This window comes from Pelodiscus sinensis, chromosome 18 (assembly GCF_049634645.1).
Source record: "Pelodiscus sinensis isolate JC-2024 chromosome 18, ASM4963464v1, whole genome shotgun sequence".
NCBI classification, from domain to species: domain Eukaryota; kingdom Metazoa; phylum Chordata; order Testudines; family Trionychidae; genus Pelodiscus; species Pelodiscus sinensis.
In genome coordinates this window covers 6,865,805-6,893,086 of record NC_134728.1, presented here as the reverse complement: position 1 = coordinate 6,893,086, position 27,282 = coordinate 6,865,805, and the positions used below count along the sequence as shown (strand labels likewise).

Below are 27,282 nucleotides of genomic sequence, written 5' to 3'. Positions count from 1 at the left end.
TGGGCTCACTGGGTAGACTTTGAATATCTATGTTGCTAATCAATATGTGAGTCTGCTGAAGTATTATTTAGCACAACAGAAGATATTACACAGAAAAAAGCTAGACCACTCCAGAATACCACTACCATGTCCTTCTTTTTTGAACTTTATCCTACCTGAATTAATTGGTACAAATGAGCACAGCACAATCCTATAAGCAAAGAGACTGCAACAAATAATGAGAATATTAAATATGGGAGGCCTTTCTCTATGGGAGTTTGTGTTGTGTTATTGATTTCTATGGGAGCAGCACTGGGCCAATGCTCAGTTTTGGGCCACCAATGGAATTTCTTTGGGTTAACAACATTTTGAGGTTCCAGATGGCAGAAATGTTTAGCTAGTTCTATTCTTATTACCCTGTCTTTCTTCTGTGTCACTTCATAGTCATGATTTGATCCAAAGCCCATCAAAGTCAATGAAGAGAGTCTCATTGACTTCAAAGGACTTTTTGGATCTTACCCTCCATAATTTTCCACCATCATTCATCATTCTTGTCAAATAGTAATGCAAACTGTTCCACTAGTCTTCTTGGAACTATATAGTTTCAATTTCATTTTCTGCCAATCACCTCAAAGATCAATAGGCCAAAACCCATAGGCTGCATCTAGACTGGCAAGTTTTTCCGCAAAAGCTCTAGCTTTTGCGGAAAAACTTGCCAGCTGTCTACACTGGCCGCTTGAATTTCCGCAAGAACACTGACAATCTCATGTAAGATTGTCAGTGTTCTTGCGGAAATACTATGCTGCTCCCATTCAGGCAAAAGCCCTCTTGCGCAAATGCTTTTGTGCAAGAGAGCCAGTGTAGACAACGCAGTATTGTTTTGCGCAAAAAAGCCCCGATCGCGAAAATGGTGATCGGGGCTTTCTTGCGCAAAACCACGTCTAGATTGGCACGGACGCTTTTCTGCAAAAAGTGCTTTTGCGGAAAAGCGTCTGTGCCAATCTAGACGATCTTTTCTGCAAATGCTTTTAACGGAAAAACTTTTCCGTTAAAAGCATTTGCGGAAAATCATGACAGTCTAGACGTGGCCATACTGTTTGTTAAGGCATTGTCTATCTATTTATAATTAAAAATTTATTCAATCCCAAAGCCTGGTGAAGATTCCTTGCAGCATAATGAAACCCACTTTCAACATCCAAGAATCTTAAATACTGATACATTGAGGCCTTGTCTACATTCAAAAGTTGAACTGATTTAGCTAACTTGATTTAGAACAGGGTGGGAAACCTAAGGCCCAGGGGCCAGATGCAGTCCCCAGCTTGCCTGAATCTGGCCCCCGGGACTCAAGCCTCCCCCCATCAGCATTAGGGAGCCCGTGTTAGCACTTCAGCCCCTACCTGAGTGATTTTTCTATGGGTCAGCAGCCCCCACACCAAAAAAGGTTCCCCACCCTTGATTTAGAAATGGATTTAGTTAAACTGGTGCAACCCCCTCATGTAGATATTTTTAAAGTGGTTTAAGAATGTTTTATATCAATTTAGCTTATTTACTAGCCCGTTTTCTATATATTTCTAGATCATAATGAGACATAACATGGTTGCGGACCATAGATACTACAGAAATATAAATATTAAATTGTTAATTTTGTAAGCCAAATTGATATACCTAAAAGGGTGTTACAAGGATAAGAAAGAAAAAATATTTCCCTTAACCTCTGATGATAGGATAAGATGCATTAGTGTTAAATTGCAGCAAGGGAGGTTAAGATCGGACATTAGGAAAAACTTCCTCACTGTCAGGGTGGTTAAGCACTGGAATAAATTGCCTAGGGAGGTTGTGGAATCTCCATCATTGGAGATATATAAAAGCAGGGTAGATAAACACCTGTCAGGGAGATCTAGATGATGCTTGGTCCTGCTGTGAGTGCAGGGGACTGAACTTGATGATCTCTTGAGTTCCCTTCCTGTTCTAGTATTTTATAGTTTATGATTCTATGATATAAGGCACTAAAACTTTTTAAAGAGTTTCTCTACAATACAGTTGTACCAATATAACTAAGGGGAATCTGCATGTCAAACTGAAGGCGTAAATTCCAGCCCAAGAAAATATATTCACGCTGGCTCAGACTGAGCTAGTGCATTAAAAATAATAAGTAACCATGGCAACATAAGCAATAGGAGAAGCTAGTTGCCCCAAGCACAAGCCTCTGTGAGAGGCTAGTTACGTACTTGGGGTGGTTAGCCCTGCCCACCACTCACACTGCAGTGATTATCCTCAATTTTAGCATGTTAGCTTGATCATCTGGAATTTACACCTTCAAGTATAGACATACCCCAGTTAAGTTTCAAAATGGATTTCGTTAAATCAGTGTGATGTGTGTATAGACAAAACCTATTTCAAACCATTTTTTACTCAACGGGGTTCAACTTTTTCTCTTCTGTTTCCTGCAGCTTCCTTCTTCCCTCAAGCCTCAAAAAGACTTTTCAGAATCAAGGCCTAAATCTTTGTTTCCTGCCAATAACCCTGACTAAAACGTCTGTGCACAATATAGGGAGGGTTCACACAGAAAGTTCATGAGACATTTGCAGCCCATATCTGAGGTTTCAAGAGGTCTAGAGAATTTGCAGTTTGGAGAATCTCCAGAACTAAATCTGACTTTTTTGAGGTGCTCTCAACCCAGTGGGGGCCATGTAACAGTCCTTCCCTATTGCCACCGCTAATGCTTGCTTTATAGCATAGCTGTCAGAGCCCGTGTGACAGTAATATATCGGAAGAGAAATAGCTGAGTGTGTAAGAGAATCTGTTCTCAGTCAGTCCCTACATAGGACTAGCAACTGAATGGCTATTTACAGGCTCCAGGTGGGAAGTATTAATTTCCGATATTTTTCACCACTGGAACAAAGTTCGATGCCTAGATAATTGTTGACTAGTTATCACTCCATACTTAGGATATGATCATCTTGTCATATCCTAATTAGCTGGGTTGGCTTGCCTCCTCCTTGGCATACCAGACTGAAAGCATTCTTCCTTTGCCTGGAAAGAGGTGTGTTTCTCCCCCCTTCTATTCGACTTCTCCATTTTGGAATACTTTGTAGCTCTTGTAAACCATATTCTTCTAGCTGGGCATTCTTTGAATGTCCCGAAGTGACACATTGTTTTCCTTTCTTCTCAAGTCCCTCAGGTCAAAGAAAGACCAATGTCAGTGGCTTTAAAAGCCTAATAAAGCCTCTCATCCATAGACCTGCTTGCTGGCATGAAGTCAGGGAAAACAAACTAAGTCATCGAGTGTTGTTCAAACTGTCAGATCCTTTTCAGCATGCTCTTCCTGCCAGGCTGCCGGCGTGTGTTCAGGGGAGGGGGGAAAAGGAGGAAAAAAATCCTCATGGCACAAAGCCTATGGAAGATTGGCATCTTTCCAGGGCAGTCTTCTTTCCCCACCCTTCATGGGCACAGGCGTCTGGCAATCTGTTCCACACACATACCCTCCCTGTATAACACAAGTGAGAGATGCTCTGCCAAGGCCATCTAAATGACTTTCCAACAACTTTGCTCACAAGTGCCACTCTGCTCAAAGTTTGGCACCTCATGCCGTCTCTGTGACCCTCCCTTCTCCTCCCCTTCCATGCCTCCCAATGAGCTGGACAGGTTCCAGTGTTTAAAAGCCCATTTACCACTCCCCTTTGTTTAGAAATGCTAAGCCTTGATCTGATTTTATCGAATCCACTGGCCAAAAAGGAGGAGGATGCTGAGGGTTTCAGAGAATCCTGCAATCAGCTGAAAAGCTTCATGAGCCCTTAAAGTTTCAAGAAGGGCCATTACGCCCTTTACAACAGATTTGTTCCATTGAGAAATACAGAAAGGGGAGGCACACTGTTCTCTAGACCACACAGGGCTTATTTTCATTTACTTCCCTTTCACTTTTGTGTTTCTCCCTTTAACTTTATTATCTGCGTGTTTAGGAGCTGAAGGTCAGTGCCATCATCAGATTCTTTTCCCAGGCCTTTTCTCTTGATGGCTGGATGAATGGCAACACAGTAACTAAGCCTACAGTTCTATGCCACCACCACCAGGAGCAGCAGAGAGACAGGGTAATAAGCAATGAAAGGCTGCAATACCTAAACCAGAAAATATTTTCATACCATTGATAATGATGATTTTTATTAGGTATTATTATGTGCAGAGATAATAATACCTAAAAACATTAGCACAAAAATGAGTTTGCATAAAATATATCCTTTAAATGTATGTTCAATTTTCCTTAAAGCAGTTAAAGTCAATGGGGTCGGATTTTTTAGAATGCAGAATTTGGAAGCCATGTTAAAACCTTCCTGTTTGAAAGTTTGATTTATCTTCTTTTTTTATCCCCTGAAAACAAGATATGATATTGTTTTCCTTGTCATGTGGGACAAAACTGCTATTATCGATGCTAGAGAGGGCTACTTAGACCACATATTACAGAGAATGAAGTTTGGGATAACAGGAAGGATTTGTAGAGATTCACTCTTCCCACACTCTGTTAGGGTATGTCTACACTACCCTCCTAGTTCGAACTAGGAGGGTAATGTAGTTATACCGCACTAGCAAATGAAGCCCGGGATTTGAATTTCCCGGGCTTCATTTGCATAAGCGGGGCGCCGCCATTTTTAAAACCCCGCTGGTTCGAACCCCGTGCAGCGGGGCTACACGGGGCATGAACTAGGTAGTTCGAACTAGGATTCCTAGTTCGAACTACCGTTACTCCTCATTCCACGAGGAGCATGATGGTAAGGGGAGCATGATGGTACTCACATGTGGAGGCCTCCCCGGCCTCGGACGACACAGGCGAGCGGCTTAGTGGGGTGCCTCGGGGGTCCTGAGTTTTGGGCAGGCTGCCGCCAGGCTCCTAGCTCTTGGCATCCTCCTCCTCCTCCTCCTCCTCCGTGTCAGGGAGTGGTCCCTCTGCCCCGCGGTCAATCACCACCCGGGGGGCAGGGACGGCATGAGCCCCTAGGATGCGGTCCAGAGACAGAAAGTGGGGGCAGGCCTCTGGGTCGGCCCCTGGCAGGCAGGTCCGGGAGTAGGACTGCCACAGGTCCTTAATCTTGCAGCGGACCTGCTCCCTGCTGCGGTGGTGGCCTCTGGCGGCCAGGCTGGCAGCCATGTGGCCGTAGACAGCTGCGTTCCTGTGGCTAGTGCGGAGATCATGGACATTGGAGGCTTCCCCCCAAACCTGGATGAGGTCCATGATCTCCACACTAGACCACACAGGCGCCTTCCTCTTGCGTCCCCGGGCAGGCTCCTGGGAGCCGCCAGGCTGGTCCCGGGAAGAGGGGGAGGGCTGGGGGGCATCGGGTGGCTGGCTCATGGGGTGTCAGGTGCAGGGTCTGCTGGCACGGTGCTGGCAGCCTTGCAACTGGCACAAACACTGTAGCCAGCCCATGGCCCTTTAAGGGCTTCGGGGCCGGGAGGGGGGCAGTAGAGTTTGCCTGGTGTTGGCCAGAGTGGCCAGCAGGGCAAGCTGGGAAGGGCTAGCCTCCCACTAGTTCGAACTAAAGGGCTACACAGCCCTTAGTTCAAACTAGTAAGTTCGAACTAGGCGTTAGTCCTCGTGAAATGAGGTTTACCTAGTTCGAACTAAGCGCTCCGCTAGTTCGAATTAAGTTCGAACTAGCGGAGCGCTGGTGTAGCGCCTATCAAAGTTAATTCGAACTAACGTCTGTTAGTTCGAATTAACTTTGTAGTGTAGACATACCCACACTTAGTAGAGAGTATAGAAGAAATGCCCAACCAAACTTTTATTCTCTGAGGCTATGTCTAGACTATGGAGTTTTTCCGGGATACTCAAGGTATCCGGGAAAAACTCCACCACATCCAGGGAACGCGTCTACTCTTACACTTTTTTTTTTGCAGAAGAGCAGATGCGCTCTTTCGGAAGCCCTGTGTTCCTCCTTCCACAAGGAAGAAGGGCTCTTCCAAAAGAGGAGGTTTTTCTGAAATTTGGTCCAGTGTAGACAGACCAAATTTCAGAAAAACCTCTTCCGACAAAACTATTGGAAAAGTGTACGCAAATTGCAGAGTGCAATTTGCGTACATTTTTCCAATAAAAAGTGGCAGTGCAGACATAACCTGACTTTCTCTTTCTCATTAATTTTCACTTCGAAAGAAAGAAAGAAAGAAAGAAAGAAAGAAAGAAAGAAAGAAAGAAAGAAAGAAAGAAAGAAAGAAAGAAAGAAAGAAAGAAAGAAAGAAAGAAAGAAAGAAAGAAAGAAAAATCATCCACTTTGGACAACGGAAGGAGCATTGTGTTTAATACTAATGTTCTCTCTACTCTTTTCCATTCGTGTCTGGATTTTTTCCATCCATGTGCAGAATAAATTTTGTTATGTTCAGGGCATGTGCAAATCAGCATCACCAGGAGAAACACAAACCTAGCAGTGGACACTCTACTAATCAGTTGAGGGATATGGGAATCTCTCCTGCATAACCCCACAAGTGCACAGCTTACAGGGAACACTGTTTAACATCATATACAAAGTTTTATGCAAAGGCTGAATCTTAGTATGATTGTGGAGGCACAGCCCAGAATGATGTCACAAAAACAAATTGAGCAAAATGATATATACAGACAACACTGGAGCTGTTTTGTTTGCTCCAATTGAATAATTTTGTCATTCTGAGACTTTATGTTGGATAATAGGTGATTGTGTCCAAGTGCTGAAGATCATGTTAGCACTAACAAGTTATTCTTGTCATGAGAAACAACAAATGCAGGGGATTAAGAGAGTCCCCATTCCTGTGGGGTGATGTTAAGAGTCTGCAAGTTACATTAAGAGCATGATGATGGCATGTACACTGCATGTCTTGTGCCATACTTTAAAATGCAAGAAACTCAGCAGGGGTCATCTGCCTTCCTAAAAATGATCATTGACCCATTCCTGTTTAGGAACATTGAGAACTGATAGGCTATGTCTAGACTTCAAGCCTCTTTCGAAAGAGGCTTTTTCGAAAGTATCTTTCGAAAAAGCCTCTTTCGAAAAAGAGCGTCTAGACTGCAAGCAGTACTTTCGAAAAAGCAAGCGAGTCTGGATGCGCTCTTTCTAAACAGCCCTGTTGGCATTCAAGAACGCCTTTTTTCGAAAGAGCACTTTCGAAAAAAGGCGTTCTTCCTCATGAAATGAGGTATACCGCCATCGAAAGAAAAGCCGCATTCTTTCGATTTAATTTCGAAAGAACGCAGCTGCAGTCTAGACGCAGGTGATGTTTTTTCGAAAAAAGGCTACTTTTTTTGAAAAAACCCCTGAGTCTGGACACAGCCATAAATTCAGCCTGAAGCTATGTGAAAATCTCTTTGCCAAGCCATGCAGAACTTACTTTTCCGTTTGCAGTGTACTGGCATTGTATTACAGTGACAAAACCAAACTTCCACCATTGACGGTAGCCTTTCCTAATACAACAGTCCCTATACAATAATATACTAGTGTGCACAAATGATACCACAATGAAACAGACATGTAACCTCTGTAGGTTCTCTGTGATAGTGGTGCACAGTTTTTCAGCTACATTCTTGTCTTACCAGAGATGTTAGCTGTTTAAGCATCAGTATAAACAGCTGATGCAAAGCATGCCTAATATCATTGCAACACTATTGTTAATGTACTACTCCCACTACTCCCACTATTGTTATGCTAGCTTCAGTTATTCTGGCTAAACATTTCAGCAGGCTCTGTTTATCAAGAGCAAAGTGTCATCCATAACATCATTGAAATCAGGGGCCTCCCAATGTAACATTTGAAATGGATTCATTACCAATGTGATTAATGCTGAAGACACCCAAAACTAATTCAAGTCACACCACGTGTCAGAAGCAAAGAGGAAATTTTGCAGTTGTACTAAGTAGTACACTACAAGAAGAGATGGATAGGCCTTAGATTATCCAAGATCCACAGATATTAAAAGCTGAGAACAGATGCCAGCTTCAATTTCATATAATTTCCACAGATCCTCTCTAGAAGGCCCTGCTGCCAAGAATAGAATTTCAATATGAGCAAGACAAAGTTTCCCAGATGTATCCTCTTCGGGAGGTCATCATTCCTGGACTAATTTAAAAAGATGGTGCTTTCATGAGTTGATCAACACATGGATCTCAGCCCTTTTGGCCATGGGCTAATAGACACTTTGGGTACGTCTAGACTACATGCCTCTGACGACACAGGCATGTAGATTAGACTACCAGGCATAGGAAAATGAAGCGGCGATTTAAATAATCGCCGCTTCATTTAAATTTACATGGCTGCCGTGCTGAGCCGATCAGCTGTTTGTAGGCTCAGCGCGGTAGTCCGGACGTGCGGGGGGTCGACATCAAAGGCATTTGTCAACTTCCCAGGTATGCCTCATCCCAGGAGGCATACCTGGGAGGTTGACAAATGCCTTTGATGTCGACCCCCGCGTGTCCAGACTACCGCGCTGAGCCGACAAACAGCTGATCGGTTCAGCGCGGCAGCCATGTAAATTTAAATGAAGCGGCGATTATTTAAATCGCCGCTTCATTTTCCTATGCCTGGTAGTCTAATCTACATGCCTCTGTCGCCAGAGGCATGTAGTCTAGATGTACCCTTTGTGGAGGTATCCTCATCTCTAAAGAGATGGGATTAACCTGCAGTAGAGAGAAGGCTTAAGTTTAGGGGTGAATTAAGTAGTGCATCAGACAGAGCCTACTTGTGCAATTCCTACTGCAACAGAGACATCTTCCATTAGTGTTAATCCTCTTGTGCAGACAACACTTACATCTCTAAGGGTATGTCTATGCTGCAAAGTTAATTCGAAATAACAGCCGTTATTTTGAATTAACTTTAATAGCGTCTATACATGCAAACCGCTATTTAAAAATTAATTCGAAATAGAGGAGCGCTTAAATCAAATTTGGTAAACCTCATTCTACGAGGAGTAACACCAAATTCGATATAGCTATTTTGAATTAAGTGCTGTGTAGACACTTAATTCGAAATAGGGGGCGTCCAGCCCTTCCCAGGGAGCCCACAACCGGGAAAACTTATTCTCCTCTCCTCCAGCCCTGGAGCCATTAAAGGGGTAGACCTTGGCCACAGTGCCTGTGCCAGCTCCAAGCCTGCCAGCCCAGAGCCAGCAGTGGCCACTGGGGCCCCGACCCAGTGGCCCCAAAACATGAGCCAGCAAGCCACTGGCAACCAGCCCTCCCCAACTCCCCAGCAGCAGTCTGCCAGCGCCCAGGAGACTGACAGGGGCTGGAGAAGGTAGGCACCTTCCTGGTCCAGGGTGGAGATCATAGACCTTATTCAGGTTGGGGGGGGGGGTTCCCCAACATTCATGATCTCCGCACTAGATGGAGGAATGCGGCCGTCTATGGTAGGATAGCTGCCAGCCTGGCCACCAAAGGCCACAAGCAAACCCAGGAGCAGGTTTGCATGAAAATCAAGTTGGTCCAGTGAGACCCTCAAGCCTGGATCCTGAGCTTCCCCTCCCCCTTCTTCCCCTTGCTTCCCCCTTCCAGCTCCCTCCTCCCAGTTTTCCCTCTCCCCTCTCTCTTCCCCTTCCCTCCTCCTTTTCCAAGTCTCCCCAGAGGTTCATCCCCCCCCCCAGTTTTGTTCAATAAACCCAGTTTCTATTTTTGAACATACATGTCTTTTGTTTGATGATCAGGAAGGGGGGCTAGGGAGGCGTAAGTGGAAGGATGTGAAGGAGGAATGGGGCATGAGCCCCAGTGGGGAGGACTGGGGTGGCTCTGAGGGCTCCTTGGGGTGGACACTCTCCCACAGGGCCTCCTGGATCCTGACAGCCTCCCAATGGACCCCCCCCAGATGGCAGTCTGCAGCAAGTGCAGCCTGGCTGATGGAAACGACCCCACGAGATGCACTAGTGTACCCAGGGGCAGCTCTGGCTCCATGTGGCCCAGTGCTGTGGTGTCCCGAGTGTGGGCACTCAGGGCACTCCAAGACAGGACTGCTTTGCTGTCCCTCATCAAGGTAAACAAGCAAGTGGGGAACCCTGAGAACTGTCTGTCTGGGGTGGGGGTAGGGTCCCTTTAAGCACGGAGCTCAGTTAGCCTCAGGCAGCAGCCCCACATGCTAAGTCCTAATCTGATACCCTGCCGGCAGTGGTTCTGGCCAGCCTTAACTTCGGTTCAGGGTCCACTCAGTGTGGATGCACTATTTCAAAATAGCAAAATGCTATTTCAAAATAGATTTTGTGTGTAGATGCATTAGTTTGAATTAGCTTAATTCAAATTAACTATTTCTAATTAAGATAATTCAAAATAGCCCTGTAGTGTAGACATACCCTAAGTAAGAAAGTTGTGGGTTCAAGTCCCACACCAAGTACTTGAGTTCACATTAAATATATTGTAATACAAAACAGTGCTGCACAGATAGCAGCATAGTCATTCAGATGAGATGGTAAAACAAGCTCCTTTCTTTAGAAGATGGTCACAGGAAATTGGAAATATTTCCTGTATAGTAGCCAACATTTTCTATGAAGAAGAATGCTACTAATGGAGCAGCAATATGGGCTAAAGGACTTGGGAGCCAGATAGTCTAGGTTCTATCCCTTACTCTGTCTTTGCCTGATCTTGTGAAAAGAAGAGGAAGGTCTATGTAATTTATAAGTCGCTTTCCCTCTCTGTGCCACTGTTTCAGCTTCCATTCTTTGTCTGTTGAGCCTGTAAGCACTTTGGGGGAGAAATTGTCTTTTGAAATAGCTTTGTATAGCACCTAGCACATTAGGACCTCTGGGCACTACTGTCATATAAATAATAATAAGAGAAAGTTGTGTACACAGATTTTGCTAAGCACATTTGCCTGCCAAGTTACCCCCACAATCAGGATTTAACTCATTGCTCTGTAAAGTTACTTGGGATAAAAGGCATTAAACAAGATTGCCACCTATCAAAATGTTACATTTTATTGTAAAATAACAATTTTGATCATAGCTCAGTGTAACCACTATAATGATTTGATGTTGGCTCTTCACCAAAGTTTGAAGAAGTTCCTGCTCTTTTCCAGCAAAGAAAATAATGTAGAGTTCTCATAAAATGTTTTCTGAAGGCATGAAATGGCAAATCTGAACATCATCGCCAGTGGATCAGCAGCGGTAGATGGGAAGGCAGCAAAAGGAGGCTGCAATGAGCTTGCTGTGTCTTTAAGTTACTGATGGATTCACACATGATATAACTAGACACAACACAGGCTATGTCTAGACTACAAGCCTCTTTCGAAAGAGGCTCTTTCGAAAGATACTTTCGAAAGAGCCTCTTTCAAAAGAGAGCGTCTAGACTGCACGCGGAATTTCGAAAAAGCAAGCCGCTTTTTCGAAAGAAAGCACCCAGTGAGTCTGGATGCTCTCTTTCTAAAAAGCCTGTTTGCTTTCAAGAACGCCTTCTTTCGAAAGAGCACTTTCGAAAGAAGGCGTTCTTCCTCGTGGAATTAGGTTTACCACCGTCGAAAGAAAAGCCGCATTCTTTCGATTTAATTTCGAAAGAACGCGGCTGCAGTCTAGACGCAGGTGAAGTTTTTTCAAAAAAGGCTACTTTTTTCGAAAAAACCCCTGAGTCTGGACACAGCCACAGTGTTTACATCTTGCTGCATCAATGGTTCTGTTGACACAACCCTTTCCTCTCCTCCTCTTTCCCTTCTTGGGCCCAGAAGTATTTTTGTCAATAACTGGATACAGTGACGTTATCATGCCCACAAGACCAGCTAAGCAAAATATCCATGTTTGTTTCAAGGGGCCTTTATGGAAGAAATAAATATTTTTGTTTGGCAGGTTTTACTTTTGTTGTTTTGTTTATCAGATTAAGCTCTACACTACGGAATGTAGTCTACTCTATTTTACGTATTTTAAATCAGCCATGAAGAAGAAGGCTTGGTTGAGGTTAAACAAATATTAAAATGCCACTGTTTTCTAAATTAATAAATATGATATGAAAAATCCTTCCTGATGAGCAACCACAAAAGACAAAAGTCCTGAAACCCCTCCCCCCCACACACTCAGCTGAATGAGCAAACACAGAATGCCTTCCCTTTGCCTTCTTGCTTAAGGCATCATATGGCTGATGGAACAAATAATGTGACAGATGAATCCATTTCTCGTTCCCAGCCTGAACTCTGCTGGCAAATTGTCATCAACATCATCACTGCCCTACTACAATAACAGCAGCTCTACCCAACCTTGGGCATCGTGGGTGGTGTCATGTTACTCATGGCCCCACTGCTCACAGTAAAAATCAGACCACACAACAGCCTTCTGATGCACCCTCTGGGCACTGCTTTATTGAAGGTATACTGTGTGTCCATAGAACACTAACAAGGGTGCCAGTTGGTGGTGGGGATGTGGCTACAGCATTTACTAGCCCGTAAAGCAGGGTTTCCCAACCTATAGGTCAGGACCCAAATATGGGTTGCCATTACATTTCAAAAGGGTCCCCAGGTGTCTCCCCAGGTGGCTTTTAAGGAGCCATTCACACATTTTTTTTGAATTGCCCTGGGTCACCAAGTCTTCCTGAATTCTCAAAATGGGTCCCCATCTGGAAAAGGTTGGGAAACGCTGCCTTAAAGGGAAGACTGCCTTATTTCTGGGTTCCATGACTTTGCTCCCGTGGCATGTTTTGAATCCTGGTAGTTGGTTGTGGAGAGCTAGTTTCAGAAAACCTATTTCTCCCCTCTTCAGTATGGCCCTCTTTCTTCATTTGAATGATTTGAGAGAGATTCTTCTCTCTCCTGACTTCCTCCACACTTTCCTGCTCTCTGTCTCACAACTTCAATCAGGGACAAAGAGAACAGAAAAATAGCCTTCCTGCATTTATTTCTAAGCAGAAATGACCACATTTCAAAAATATATTTTTGTCATCTTTCTGTGCTGAACTATTATAGTTGTTTTGTTTTTCCTTCTAATCCTTCCAGGAAAGCCCTGGTACTTTCAGATCCTCCTGCCTAGGGGCATGAATGTTCCCAATCACACAGGTAAGATGCAGATGGAGATCTTGCAATGCAGCCTTCCAGCCAAATCTACCGCTTCACCTCCAGCTCTCTGTTTGCACTACTTTCAGCACTGCTGGAGACACAAGCCATGAAATGGTACCAAGCAATGGTTCTAAGCAACCTTTGTGTAAAAGTAGTAAGAATGCCAAACTTGCACTCAGCTTGGCATCTCTTCCTTATGTAATACTACTTTAGATAGATGGATAGTTCCATAGTTCTGTGTCTTCAGAGGAAAAAAATTACATATTAGTGCAAACTCTGATTCCATTGATCAGCAAATACAGTGCTGAAGTATTCCAAGGTTAGAGTATGTTTATGAGACACATGTTTCCCAGAGCGCTTACCCCTCTTCTACTCTCCATCGAGGGCCCTTGGGACTGTTTCACAGAACTTTTGGTATCCAGGAAAAAAATCTGTAAAAATAAACCAAAATGGGAAACTGAATTAAATACACTACTTTGACAAAAATTCCCACTCATCTGTATAAATGCTTAGATTGGGGTTTTGTTATTATTGTTGTTGTTTGTTTGTTTAGTACTTGAGCTGGTTTGTTATGAAAAACATTTAGGATGAGCATATTTTCATTTCTGGTTACAAAAGCTTTCACCGGGTAATCTTGATTTTTTCAGTGTATTTTTTGTTCAGAACCCTTCACCATACAGTGCAGATGTATTATTCTGTGTCTGGGGCTGTGTCTGAATTATTGGCTAGTATTGTCAGGGCAGAGCTACACTAGAGAACTGCTCTAAACCCATGGGAGAGAGCTCTCTTGTTAGCTTAACTACTCCAGCACCCATCAGCTGCAGTGCAAGAAGTTCTCTAGCCAACATAGCATGGTCCTCACTGTGGCTTACGTTGGAGTAACTATTGTGTCACTTGAGGCAGGGAGTTTATTCACTCTCTTGAGTGACACAAGTTATACTGATATAAACTGCAGTGTAACAATCTTTGTTAGTTCTTTGCTTTGTTTGGTTTATCACACAAATCACATGGAACATTTTGTGCTCCCTGCTTGGATGATTGAAACAATAACAAATTTCCTGTATCAAATAAATAACATTTCGAATTACAAAAATATTTGTGACATTTTCACAATTCACAGAATCATAGAATCACAGAACAAAAAGGAACCTCAAGAGGTCATCTAGCCAGTTCCCTGCACTCATGGCAGGGCCAAGTGACAGCTAGACTATACCTAACATGTATGGTCTAACCTGCTCTTAAAAATCTCCAATGATGGAGATTCCATAACCTCAGTAGGCAATTTATTTCAGTGATTAACCAACCTGATAGTTAGGAGGTTTTAACTAATGTGCAACCTTAATCTCCCTTGCTTTTTGTCCTATCCTCACAGGTTAAGAAGAATAATTTTTCACCCTTCTCTTTATAATAACCTCATGACCATTACAACAAAATATTCAAAATACTCAAACACTTATGAAGACCTAACACTTAGGACTAAACTTGGTGGTTTCCTTTCTGAGTACATTCACAAATCAGATTTCAAATTTTTATTCTTCAGTCCACTGTTTTGGACTGTGTACTTATTTAGAAAACAGAGGTCCAAGGCTCCATTGCCCTGCACCTTGTGTAATCATTTATACAACCAGAAAGGGAGAAAAATGTTACTGACACAGGGTATGTCTACACTAGCCCCCTAGTTCAAATTAGGGAGGCTAATGTAGGCATTCAAAGTTGCAAATGAAGCCCAGGATTTAAATATCCTGGGCTTTATTTGCATCTTCCCGTCCGGGCGCCATTTTTAAATCCCCTTAGTCCGAACTAACTGCCCGCGGTTACACGTGGCAGTCAAATGTTAACTCGAACTAAGTCCTTGGTTCGAGTTAACTGTTACACCTCATTCCAGGAGGTGGAGGAGAGCTGAGAGAGAGAGTGGAGGAGGCAGTAGGAGGAGGGGAGAGAGAGAGAGAGATGGAGCGAGAGACCGGAGGCTCAGGAGAGAAGACCGAGATAGAAAGAGAATAGAACATGGAGGAGAGACCTGAAAATCCCGTTTTATGATGGGATAATTGGCTAGTTCCGAAATAACTGTGCAGTGTAGACATAGCCAGAATGACTACACAAGCAACAGGGCCATGGAAACTCAATTTTAGAGGATATTAACATCATCCTGATGACTAACCTTTCATAAGACATACCCTATGCAAAATGAATTGATTTTATCAGCTCAGTGAACCTCTCTAGTTTTCAGAGTGAACTCAGCTAGAAATGGATGGTTCCTACTCACAGATGTTATCAACCAAATATGATCACAAGAACAAGTATTTCACACAAGACTTTTCCATTTTTAAGCAAATACTGATGAACAGAGCTTCTTAAATGATTTTCATCAAAATATTTTGTTGACAGAAGAATATTGTTGCTTTCTACCAAGCTTAATTTGTTGATGAGAATTTTTTATATTGGTGAAAACATTCCACTTTTTGATGAAAATTTCTCTCATTTGTAGTAGGGACTAAAAAGAGAAACAAGGGGAGAAAGCAAATAAATGCCCCCACCCCCAAAAATCTAAAACTCTTTTTGGTTTTCATTTATCTGGAAAAAAAATCTGAACAAGATGGACATTTTTCATTTCATTTGAAATTTTCTTGGAAATTTGTCTTCAGCCATATCAGCCAATCACAGGCCAATCTGTGAGAAAGTCTATTTAATAGTCCTCTCTTATCCCCCTGAGGCTTCCTGGGAATTTAGCCAGTTTGACTGAGGACCAAATCTTCCAGATAAGAGACGCTTACTCCTTCACCCTCCCCACTGGCATCACTCAGGAAGCTCTTTCACAAACTTTTTGATGAGGACTCACCAGTATGGAAAAAGTATCTTTGACTGACTCTGATGGCCTTACACAGGCAAAATGACCATTAATTGTAGCAAGAGCTTTGCCTTATTAAAACCGCCAGGGTCCCATTGTGCAGTACCAAGAACCTTCTGACTGTGCTGTTATAAAGGAAATGATGTGCAACCACTAATGCAGAAAAGACTCAGTACCTCCCTAAAGTCAAGCCTTTTGTTTGGAGAACATGGCGTGTTATTTTTACACAGAGGCAGATATCTACCTTTTTATGTATGTCACATGATCAGTAATTAATTATAAACCATGTTCATGATACAGGATTTGAAGCCACAGTTTTAAATTGTCATTTAGCTTCAGATGTGTCTGCCCTGCCCTCTTTCTACCAATCCCAATGGCTCATCACTGATTGTTGGCAGTATTACGGCACTATTTCCACAGGGATAAAGTATTCTCCAATAAATTAGATAAAAATCAAACTCTGCTAATGTACAATACCTGTTTCCCCATTTATTTCTATTTATACCCACAAGGGTTGTTAAGTTTGTTTGTTTGTTTGTTTGTTTGTTTGTTTGTTTGTTTGTTTGTTTGTTTGTTTTACAAAATGGGTCCCCACTGCTACCTAGAGTAAGGATGTACTATGGATTGTATGAGTCATATGGAAGCCCTGGGCACACAAGAACAGGCTCTCATTCTGCATTTTTGACACTGGTGATGGTGTGGGTGGGTGGGTTTGAGGGGGAATTCTCTCTTTCAGCCTTGAATATTCAAACCACAGTAGTTCCATTGGATAGGGATTTTGAGACTGATTAACCTAATCTTGGCATGTGATGATACAGATGTGAAAGAACAATTTCTCACACACCCACCCCTCCACCTCCTGCCCAGGCTGTATTGTTGTTCTTCAATGTGCAGTAGCCAGAATTATCCTTTACACCATCAGTCAATGCCCAATGTGGCTGTCTGCATACTTAGTGCCATTTCACTAGTGCTCCATTAAATATATTGCCTTGCAAGTTTTTTCTTAGTGCAACCTGGGTGTCAGAGAGCTTGACTTGCCATGATTCTTGAGGTCAATTGGAGAATCTGTGCCAAACATCCCTAGATTTAAATATTAGTGGCAGGATATTCTCGCAGAAAGTATCTGGAATTCATTCTTGCACCTAAGCTGACAGTCTGACCTTCAGAGCATAGAGACAGATTCATCTCTCCTCTCACATACTTCCCCATTGGTAATATGGTAGGTAGAACAGAGTTTGTTTGTCAGTCTAGGGGCAGGAGGAATTCGCTCCTTTCTTTTTCCCTTTTCAAGTGAGGTAAATTTTGTCTGTGCATGTTTATGAAATCATGTGCATATACTCTGAGCTGCGAATGTCACTTTTATCTGTCATGATAATAATAACAGAGCTATTTAAATACACCTAATAAGCAGAGGGCAGTGACTGAGCCCAATTTCTGAACTAATCTTGGACTTGTAAACACTAAGGCTATGTCTAGACTGCAGGCTGCTTTCGAAAGAGGCTCTTTCGAAAGCATCTTTCGAAAGAGCCTCTTTCGAAAGATCGCGTCTAGACTGCAGGCGGATCTTTCGATAGAGGAAATCCGCTTTTTCGAAAGAGAGCACCCAGCGAGTCTGGATGCTCTCTTTCGAAGACGGCCTCTTTACATTGTAGAACGCCTTCTTTCGAAAGAGGAACTTTCGAAAGAAGGCGTTCTTCCTCGTGAAACGAGGTTTACCGCCATCGAAAGAAAAGCCGCGTTCTTTCGAAATAATTTCGAAAGAACGCGGCTTGAGTCTGGACGCAGGGGAAGTTTTTTCGGGAAAAGGCTACTTTTCCCGAAAAAACCCCTGAGTCTGGACACGGCCTAACAGTCCATAAGAAAAGGGGAAAATACTAAATAAAAAGTAATGCTTTTTGAAAGCTCGTACCACCTCATTCTCTGACAGACTCTATTTGGGTTCTTATACAGCTCCCATCATCGTGTTATGTCAGTGCCTCATGATGTACATAACACACACACAAACATACACACACAAACCCTTCAGGCTGAAGGGGCTGGACTATTTTTTGTGTGTTTCTTTCTGCAGCCCCCAACTCCCACTGAAATCAGCATCACACAGGGCAAGGTTCTTCATTTGTAAAAGTGATTAGAGCTACTTAAAAGGCTTTGAAAGTATCATAACCCATTAAGGTTTCCTGCAGGCCCAAAATGTCTAGCTGAGGCTTCCAACAGATATTAAAAAATAGAATTGGGCCTGAACCACAACTCTGGGTTCTACCATCTCTGGACCATGAGGGTGTTTTAAATCAGAGCTAGGAGTTTTACAAGTAGACTTTCATTCTATAGTGCTCTGAAACCAAACCCCTGTAGTGGGATGCCCCCTTTCCTGTCTTTTCAGAGTTTGAAATCCAGAAGGGGCTCAGAGGTTTGCTAGGTCAGTCCATCTCTCAGGATTCTCACCTTCTTTGTCAGCAGGGAAAAGCAACAATGTCTCTGAGGTGTAGAGGCTTGACTCACCACTGTATTATTCCACTTTTGCACCTGTGTAGATCATTCCCAGAATCTCCTTTTTTATGCAGAAATGAATCAAGTTTCTCCTCCTAATCAGGCTCAATATTTCTTTTAGCAGTAGATCCCTACTGGGGATGAAGCATATGGAAGTACATTCTTCTTTCTATTAGAAAGGAGCCACATAGTTGGGAATTGGTGTAGTTTTACACCTGTTTAAAAAAGTTTAAAAAAAACAAACGAAAACGACACCTGATTATACTAGAAAAAGATCGAGCACATGCCACAGAGGCCAGTTACTCAGGAGAAGAGTAGACAGCAATGCTTTCCTCCCATTCAATCTCTCTCTCTAACATGATATATCTATATATCTCACTCACACACACACACACACACACACACACACACACACACACACACACACACAGGCATTTTATCTACACTAAGCCTATGGATTACTGGCTCCCGCCTTCGCAAAAAAAAAATGTTGCTAAGCAACCAGCCAGGGGTTGCTATGGCATTTTCAAGTAGAGCAGCTGGGCCAATCAGTGCTAACTGCAAGCTAGTGAAGGCGCAAAGCCTCTAAATTTAATGTCAGTGCAGACAGGAAGGGAAGCTGTTGAGGCATGCATGATGCTGAGCGTGCGCTTACTAAATGCGGACAACATGGCCCCCATGATTAGGACCAGCACACTAATGAATATTCATTGGGCTGATTAAAGCAAAGTCAATTAACTACTTGACTGCTTGATTTTTTTTTACTGGATTTTCTTCTTCTCTTTTAACCATTTTGCCACAGGGGCTGCTCTTGTTCTCTCCTCTGCCTCCCTCTGTCCTCTGAATCTTCATATGTTGGTGATTGTGTATGTTTTTTTTTCTTTCTGCTTTTTTATTGACAATAATACATCCTATTCCAGGTTTTACAGCTTACTTTATTTCACCAGTAAATCATGCTGTTCTAGGGTCACTGTCTTCCAGTACAGTTGTAGGTAAGCTAGAAGGTCATGGTTTTCCAACCAGTTTTTAAACATGGCATGAGATTTAATTCCAAATACATAGCTAAGCAATAGTACCAATTTTAAATTACACAGTGGGATTCCCCACAACCATTTCTAGCTTAATAGCACTGAGGATTCTGCTGTGATGGAAGTCAAAGATATAGAATTTTTATTTTGTTGTTAAAACAGCTTTCAGATTACATGGACTTCCAAAAATGATCTTCTATAGCAAATCTAATGTGATTTAAAACCGTGTTAAAGAACAATGATTCATTAAAAATCATTTTGAGTTTGGAGAGGTGCCGTTCTCTGCTCATGTACTAGTGATGTAGTATAATAATGAAGAGGACTGCATATTTTATAACTATAATTTTTCAAAATGTGTTTGCAAACTCTAAAATATTCTATTACATTAAAATTAAATAAAATAACATTATTGGCCAGAAATCAAAATGTGCGAATTCAATAGCCTCAAAGTACAATTCCATTCAAAAATCTGGGACAAGATGTTCTCTTGTATTACTTTTCCAATCCCTGATTTAGTTTGAAAACTCTCCCTCATATTCTTTGTACTGTATACACAACCATTTTACAGAGAGATGCATCTACCAGACACACAGCTATGAATCTCCTTCTGTATTGTGGGATATTAATAGCTATAATTAATACCTCTGATGGGTAGTGGTGAAAACCTGAATGTAGTCTACTATCATTTGAACTTTTATCATTGTCAGTTATTGAATTTAAAAGGTTCAGAAATAGGTGGGATTTACAGTACAGTGGAGGTTTCTAGATGATGTTGGCTGTTCCAGCCCATGTGTGCATGTCCGTAAATTTCAGGTACATAAAAATATTTACTCCCCTTTTGTGTTCCTTTTCCCTCAAAATAAAAAAGTTGCCATTTAGATTCAAAGATGGCAATCCAGATTTACAAAGGTTAGAGTGGTGAGGGGAAAATTTTTTTAAATCAGATCAAATTTAAAATTAAGTAGTAGGTGGGGGAGGAGGGAAGAAAGAATGAAGCTTAGCAGAATGAGATATTCCCCCAGCACACAAAGGTTGCATTACTGTTTAACTGCATGTTGAAAATTAATAACCAATTTTTTTTTTGTTTAAAAAAAAATCCATGGTCACATATATTTTCCTCTCATTTTCCTGAATGATACATATATGTGTACACACATTGGATTGCTCTGAAAAAAAATAGTTTCCTTTCCAACGTCACCAAAAGAAAAGGAATTAAAGAAAAGTAATTAACTTGGCATTTTTGTTTTGCTATGGAACTTGCACTCTATCAACATTGTAGCTATTCCCTCAGCAAACTATGGTATATTTCAAAGTTCTATTACCAATGTAGTTCTGACTTTTAATCTATTTTATTTCTACCAAATATTTAGCATTTGTCTTAAATCTATAAATTACTTAGGGTTCAGTATTCCCTGGATGATGTTGCAGAAAGCATCAAATTATCAGGATGCTGTTTCTTGAGTTAGTACTTCCATCATACTGTACTACTTTAGGGGTTAGCATTTCAGTCATCAAAATAAAAATGTGAGGTACAAACTCTCAGCTCAATGTGGGCATTTGTATTTACGTAGCAAAATATAAAGAGAAACAACAAATCAGCCATGTGTAAATGGAAGAATGGCAAAAGAGATCATTTATGCGGTCTTCTTTTTATCTTAGATCTCACAAAATGTGTCTCTGGACGGTTTTTTACATCTGAATTTTTCATTCAAGTGGAATAATGCCTCTCTGTCATTTAAAAGAAGGGGAAAACCCACAAATGCTATAGAATAATTTCATTCTTTAAAAAGAGAAACCATCCAGGGAACTGAGTTCAAATATTAATTAGGTCATAAGTGAAATAAAGTCGATAGTGTCCCTGATATTTGCCTATGGTAAAAATACAACACAGTGCCTCACAACTGTTATGTCTTTTCCAGTTTCTGGTCATGAGAGGACACATCACTAGCAAGCCGGGGTGTTTCAGGTCAGGATTAGGACACATTAATACATTCATATGGCAGGAGCTTGCCTAGCATCTGCCTACAGTTTGCCAATTCTATCAGTCCCTCAGTTTTGTGAGCATAAAATTCTCCTTTCCATTTAGTGAGAGAACAGACATTTTTGAAAGTTTATTTTACCCTAGATGCTCTGATTTTTGTCCTTGACATGTTCAAAATGCTTTAGCTCAGAAATTTCACAATTAGGAACAGCACCAAGTGCTCAAAACTATGGTTTCTATTGCCCGTGAGCCTAAGGTTAAAATATTCCAAAAGGACATTATATACACAATAGATAGACATAAAATCAGGAGGGGATTTATTTTGTTTTTAGATAAAAATGCAACTTTTATAGAAGCTATTAAAATAGTGAAAATCCAAACTTAGAATCAATGTTCCCAGCTGGAAACCTACCTCAGGAACAAGGCATACAGGGTTAAGTCTCAGGATGCTTAATCAGTTGTCTGAAGCTCCCAGTCTCACTTCCTGTTACTATGTATTTTTATTCCAGCTCACTGGGGTGAATTAGTCCTGCTGGTGTCAGCACAGTTTTGAGCCATATTTCTGAATTTCCTAGCTTTTGATCATATAATTTAGACATTTAATTGAGCTTGAATGTAGTTTTCAGTGGAAAAGCATCTTTAAATTCATTTTTTTTAATCTCACTGATTTTCAGGGAAAATATTCTCTCCTGAAATACCATCTCTCTATATATACTGGGTGAGTCAAGACAGCATTCATTTAAAGAAACTGAGGTGGATGGATAATATAAGAGCTACAGCTGCTCAAAGGTCAATGAGTTGGATATTTGGTCAACCTCTCCAATTGGTGGAGGGGAGGATGAGAGATGTCACAAAACTAATGCGTTTATAAACTATTTTCCCCTATCATTTAAAAACAAATCAAACATAACCCATACAGCTAAAAAGAAGCCCATTCAACATTTCAGGGATAACAAAAACAAAAAAACAAAACCTACAACCCCTTCCCCTCACTTGCAAAGCTAGTCTGGGAGGAATGGGCTGACTTATATATGGTATAACCTGATGCTTCCATGATATAATGTGTTTCTCTATATTTATACACATACACACGTATTTTATACATACATACACACACATACACAGATATAGAGATACACACTCTGTTTCCTCTTCAGAATTTGCTTCTTCTTCTCTCTTTTATGCTTTCACAGTCTGTTTTAAGGATTTACCCTCTCTGGTTTTTTTCCCATCCTATTCTTCCCTCATCAGATTTTTCCTCCTTTCTCTACAGTCTTTTCTATGGGGCACATAGTCAAGCACTCTCTGTTTGGAGTCAAATTTTCTAACATGTGAAAGTTCAAACCAGTTAGTAATTAGGCAAAACACACTAATGAAAAACTATGAACACCAAAATTTCATACTGAGTAACCTGTTCAGATGATAATCTGCACTTGATGTATTTGGCCCATGGAGTCAATTCCTTGAAATAGATCATTATGATAGTAAATATCTCACTTAATATTGTAACTTTTCTTCAGTAGATCACAAAGTGCTTTACAAACATCAGTTTCATTATACCCATTCTAAAAATGAAGAAACTGAGGCAAGGAGCTAGGAAGTGGCATGCCCAAGGGCACCTAGCAAACCAGTGGCAGAGTCAGGAGTAGAATCCAGTTTTTCTAAGTCCCAGTGCAATGATTTATTCACCAGTTTCTGGCTGGAAAGCACACACAAGGAAGCCAGAAAACTAGAGTATTTGAGCAAAACCTCTCCTTTTGTAGTCAATACGGTTTATAATGAAGTCACTCATTGGCTGATAGCTGAGGTATCCCAGGTATATGGGGTCCCAGTTTACACATGGTGTATTATTCTCCAGGTTGTCCTGCTTATTTTCTACATTTCAAGAACAGTGTTCTCTGGCTGCCAGAAGTAAATCAGCCCTGGACAGTCTAATGGCTCAGAAGGTACGTAACCATAATATTGTATCATAGTAAAGATTAACATTGGTTCAGGGAGTTCAGTGGGAAGAATCAGCCTCAGGCTTTATCCAGGCATGGAGGAGTTATGAAATTAAGTCCTTCTGTTTAAAAAAAAACAGGGAATTTGTAGCATACTGAGTCACACCCCACTGCAGGATGGTGTCACAGACACTAGTGCAGAAGTGTGTGTGAGGAAAAGGAAATGGGATCATACTGCATGAGACAATAACAGGTCTGAGGAAAAGGTAAGTAACACTAGCACTGTTCTTCTTTGTGTAACCCTTTAACCTTAGTCACGAGGTTTGGAAGAATGGGGAGCTCCTGCGTCATGTCCTGTACCACACTCTAGTATGGAGTGGTGGGGAGGAGACAAAAATGAACCTGATTTTAGCAGAGAATGTGAAGCCCTAGAGTCATGGTCCTCTATTCGGGAACTATGACCCAATCAGAACACAACTGCGGATCATGTGATATCCACAGTGCCACACGTGTAGCATATATATTATGAGGATGTGGTCCACGTAACATGTAAAGAGCTGCATATGCAGCACACAATAGGAAATAGGTGGGGAACCACTGTCCTCAAGGAAGATCTCATCAGAACTAAGATCACTCACAAAACGCTCAGCTGCTGGCAGGAATGGGGGAAAGTAGCATGTTCCAGATGCTGGCAGAATGGGGGTGGCACAACTGTAGGCTTCTGGTGCCAGCCTCCCTAGAACAATGAAGCAGCATGAAGGCCAATTTTAGCATGTTAGCCTGAGTGAGGATTATGCAACATTTGCTCCTTGTGCTCTCAAGATAAAAGCACCTAAATTTAGCAAAATGAGCATCATTAGACACAGAAAAGCTAATGTTGGTATGAATACAATGCCGCTTCTACACACAGCACAGGCAAACGCCAGGGTAAAATGTGTCATATAAACATTATCATTATAAAAAATAGTAATAGTTTAAAAGAAGCAAAAAACAGAACTAAGGTTGCCACCCTCATCTTAATTCACCTCTTTTCTTCATTATATTTATTTACTGCAGAACATATGGTACATGGTATCATGACCTATTGTAAGACTTCTGTATTACCGTATTTATGCACGATGGTGCAAATCAAGGACAGAGCAATGGCCTTCAGTCTGACACGTGACTATCTGACAGAAAGCCAGGTGCTGTTTGAAAAGAGTTCTTCAGAAATCTCCTAGTGAGTTCATTATCTGTGATCTGGTATGGGCCTTCATGACAATACTTACTATAGGGAACCTTGACAACTAAATCTGCTCACCTCCCTATTAATGTTCCTTAGCAAATGTGTAATTGAAAATTACTACTGAAGTTAGTGAAATTGCTACCATATGAATCTTGCTATCTAAAATGCTATGATCTTTTTAAAAGATAAAATATTTTAAGGAGTTAAAAATAATAGAAATTTGTATTAAGGGCTAGATATTGATCCCAAACAAAAATCCCAGATACAGACAACTTGTGCTTTGGGAAAGTCAGGATCTGGATCCTAACCTTGCAGAACACTCTCTTTCAGCAGGAGACTCCAAAGTCATGGTTCTATGATCCAAGAAGATCAGGATCTGGACCATTTCAGTAAAGGCCAAATTATCAAAAATAGAAAGAGCTGAAAGAGCATTTGCAAAATATCTGCCTTTGCACACAGAGACCATGTGACTGTGCATGCCAAAAGCAAAATTAGTTGGGGGAATTTTATGGGTGGGAAGTTTTTGAGGTCTAGAGTGGAAATTTTGGGAATCAATGAAGGGAGAAAGAACACAGTACCCAACAACTTAGTGGTTGGGGTACTCATGTGGGATCACAAGGGCCGACATCTTCCCTAGAATCCCAGGCAAGATAGGGAGGGCCAGGTCTGCATTACTGGAAGCGATGGGGCCTCATGTAGAAGAGGCAAGGTCGGGGGCAACCAGCCCTCAATGCCATCTGGACCGCGGCACTGCCCCCCTCCTCAGCCACGCAGTGTGCAGAGCAGTGTTCTGGTGCTCCACTGGTGATTTAAAGGGACTGGGGTTCCAGCCACCGTTGCTGCAGAAGCAATGATAGTGGCCTGGGACCTTTTGAATCTGTGGGTCCCGAGACAATTGCCCCTTTTGCTCCCACAATCAGCAGGCCTGGGTGGGATGCAGAAGATGCACATGTAAGTCCATGCACTGATTCAGTCTGCCCACAGGTCTACAGAATTTATCTCTCTCTCTCTGATCCAGTAAATAACTATTTATATAAACTAAAACTGTTCCACTAGAAGAGACAGAGACACCTACCTCATTCAGAGTAGGGACCTTAACCTGGACTTTTTTGTTAATATAAGAACATAAGAACAGCCATATTGTGTCAGGCCAAAGGTCCATCTAGGTCAGCATCCTGTCTTCTGCCAGTGGCCAATGCCAAATACTTCAGAGGGAATGAACAGAAGAGGTAATCATCAAATGATTCACCCCTTGTCACTTATTTCCAGCAAAAAGACACCATCCCTGCCCATCCTAGTTAATAGCCATTGATGGACCTGTCCTCCATGAATTTATCTAGTTCTTTTTTGAGCCCAGTTATATGCCAGCCCTTATTCTGGCAAACAGTTCCACAGGTTGATTCTGAAGAAATGCTTCCTTTTGTTTGTTTTAAACCACTGGACAACTAACTATGCTACAATCTTATTCACTTGTTTTTCATGGAAAATGTTAAAAGTTCTTGTCCCAATGCAGAATAGGAAAAAAAAATTGAAATAGTGAGGAAGAAGCCAAGCCAGAAGCGGCTCTGTGCACTGCCCTCCCCATCTCTAGCTCCTGCACCATCTCTTCTGGCCACACACTGCCCCCTCCCTTGCTCCTGCCCCCTCCCTCCAGCCAGACAACCTACACTCAGCCTGCTCCTGCACCCCACCTCCAGCTCACAGATTGCACCCCCATCCCTATCTCACTCACTGGCATCCCTAACCTGCATAATGAACCTCTCATTTTTGGCTCCATCCCAGAGCCTGGAAGGGGTCCACAAAATTCACTAATTGATAATCTGGCTTATGAGAAACTGAACCTCAGTCTTCCCTGTCCCTCCTCAGACCTTCATGTGACTGGAGCACCAGGGATGTGAGGTATCTCAATTGGGAGCCACACTAGTGAGGGTTTGGAGGTTTTTTAATTCTCACTTGTGTGGCCCCCACTGATTTTTCTATGGATCAGTGGCCCCCAACCCAAAAAAGGTTTCTCAGTCCTGCCATAAATAAACACAATATTGAAATATTTTGTGTTGGACACAAATTAATATTTTACTTTATTTAAAATGAATTTAGGTAAACTAACATGAGAAAGTTAAAGAACTTAATATGTTTAATTATTTTGATTAATATTTCCTTTCTTACTGGTTAAATTAAATCATTCTCCATAGTTGCAGCACTAGCAAAATGGCTTGGGTGTAATTATGTAATTAATGGCAAGTTTTCATTAGCTCCTGGTGGTCCATAGAAAGGTTTGCATTGAGCCAGGTGAGCCATGGGCCAAAAAGTTTGAGAACCACCGTGCTAGGCCCAGATTACACTCTCCTATCAGAGACCCTGCCATGAAATCAGACCCAGGAAATCTCTCACACAGTTTGCAATGTACCACAATGGATATCTCCAGAGCTGAATGTGTCAGTCTCTACATCTGGAAATTAAGAGACAGACCTTTTTTAGCTGAAATCTATAACATACAGGGACACAGACTACATACTGACTGGGTTACATGTGCACAGATGTATTTTTGTAAGCTTTTTGTGGCTTCAACAGATATTTATCTATTTTACTGGGTCTACCCAGTGTGTTCCTTTGGAAATATTGCCCCAAGTGACTGAATTATAACAGTGAGGGAGATAACCTGAAACAAAAACAGCTTCCCATTTGATTTTGTCCTTCAGCGTAAGAAGGGAAATATGTTTTTTTATAAAAGCATTTTTTAAATAAAATCTTCACCTGAGATCTAGTGTGATGTATGTGAATCCACTGCCTTGTTCATTTTAAAACTGATTGCCAAAGCCGTCCTAG

The 27,282-nt window shown here is 41.8% G+C and overlaps 1 long non-coding RNA gene across 1 annotated transcript in view; it reads right to left on the bottom strand.

Moving 5' to 3' along the window:
- The window catches only part of LOC142818785 (uncharacterized), a 312,000-nt gene that overhangs the window by 171,577 nt on the left and 113,141 nt on the right, over positions 1-27,282 (bottom strand). The window contains exon 2 of the long non-coding RNA XR_012896421.1: positions 13,310-13,378. This is a non-coding gene — a long non-coding RNA (uncharacterized LOC142818785). The remainder of the gene's footprint in view (positions 1-13,309; positions 13,379-27,282) is intronic.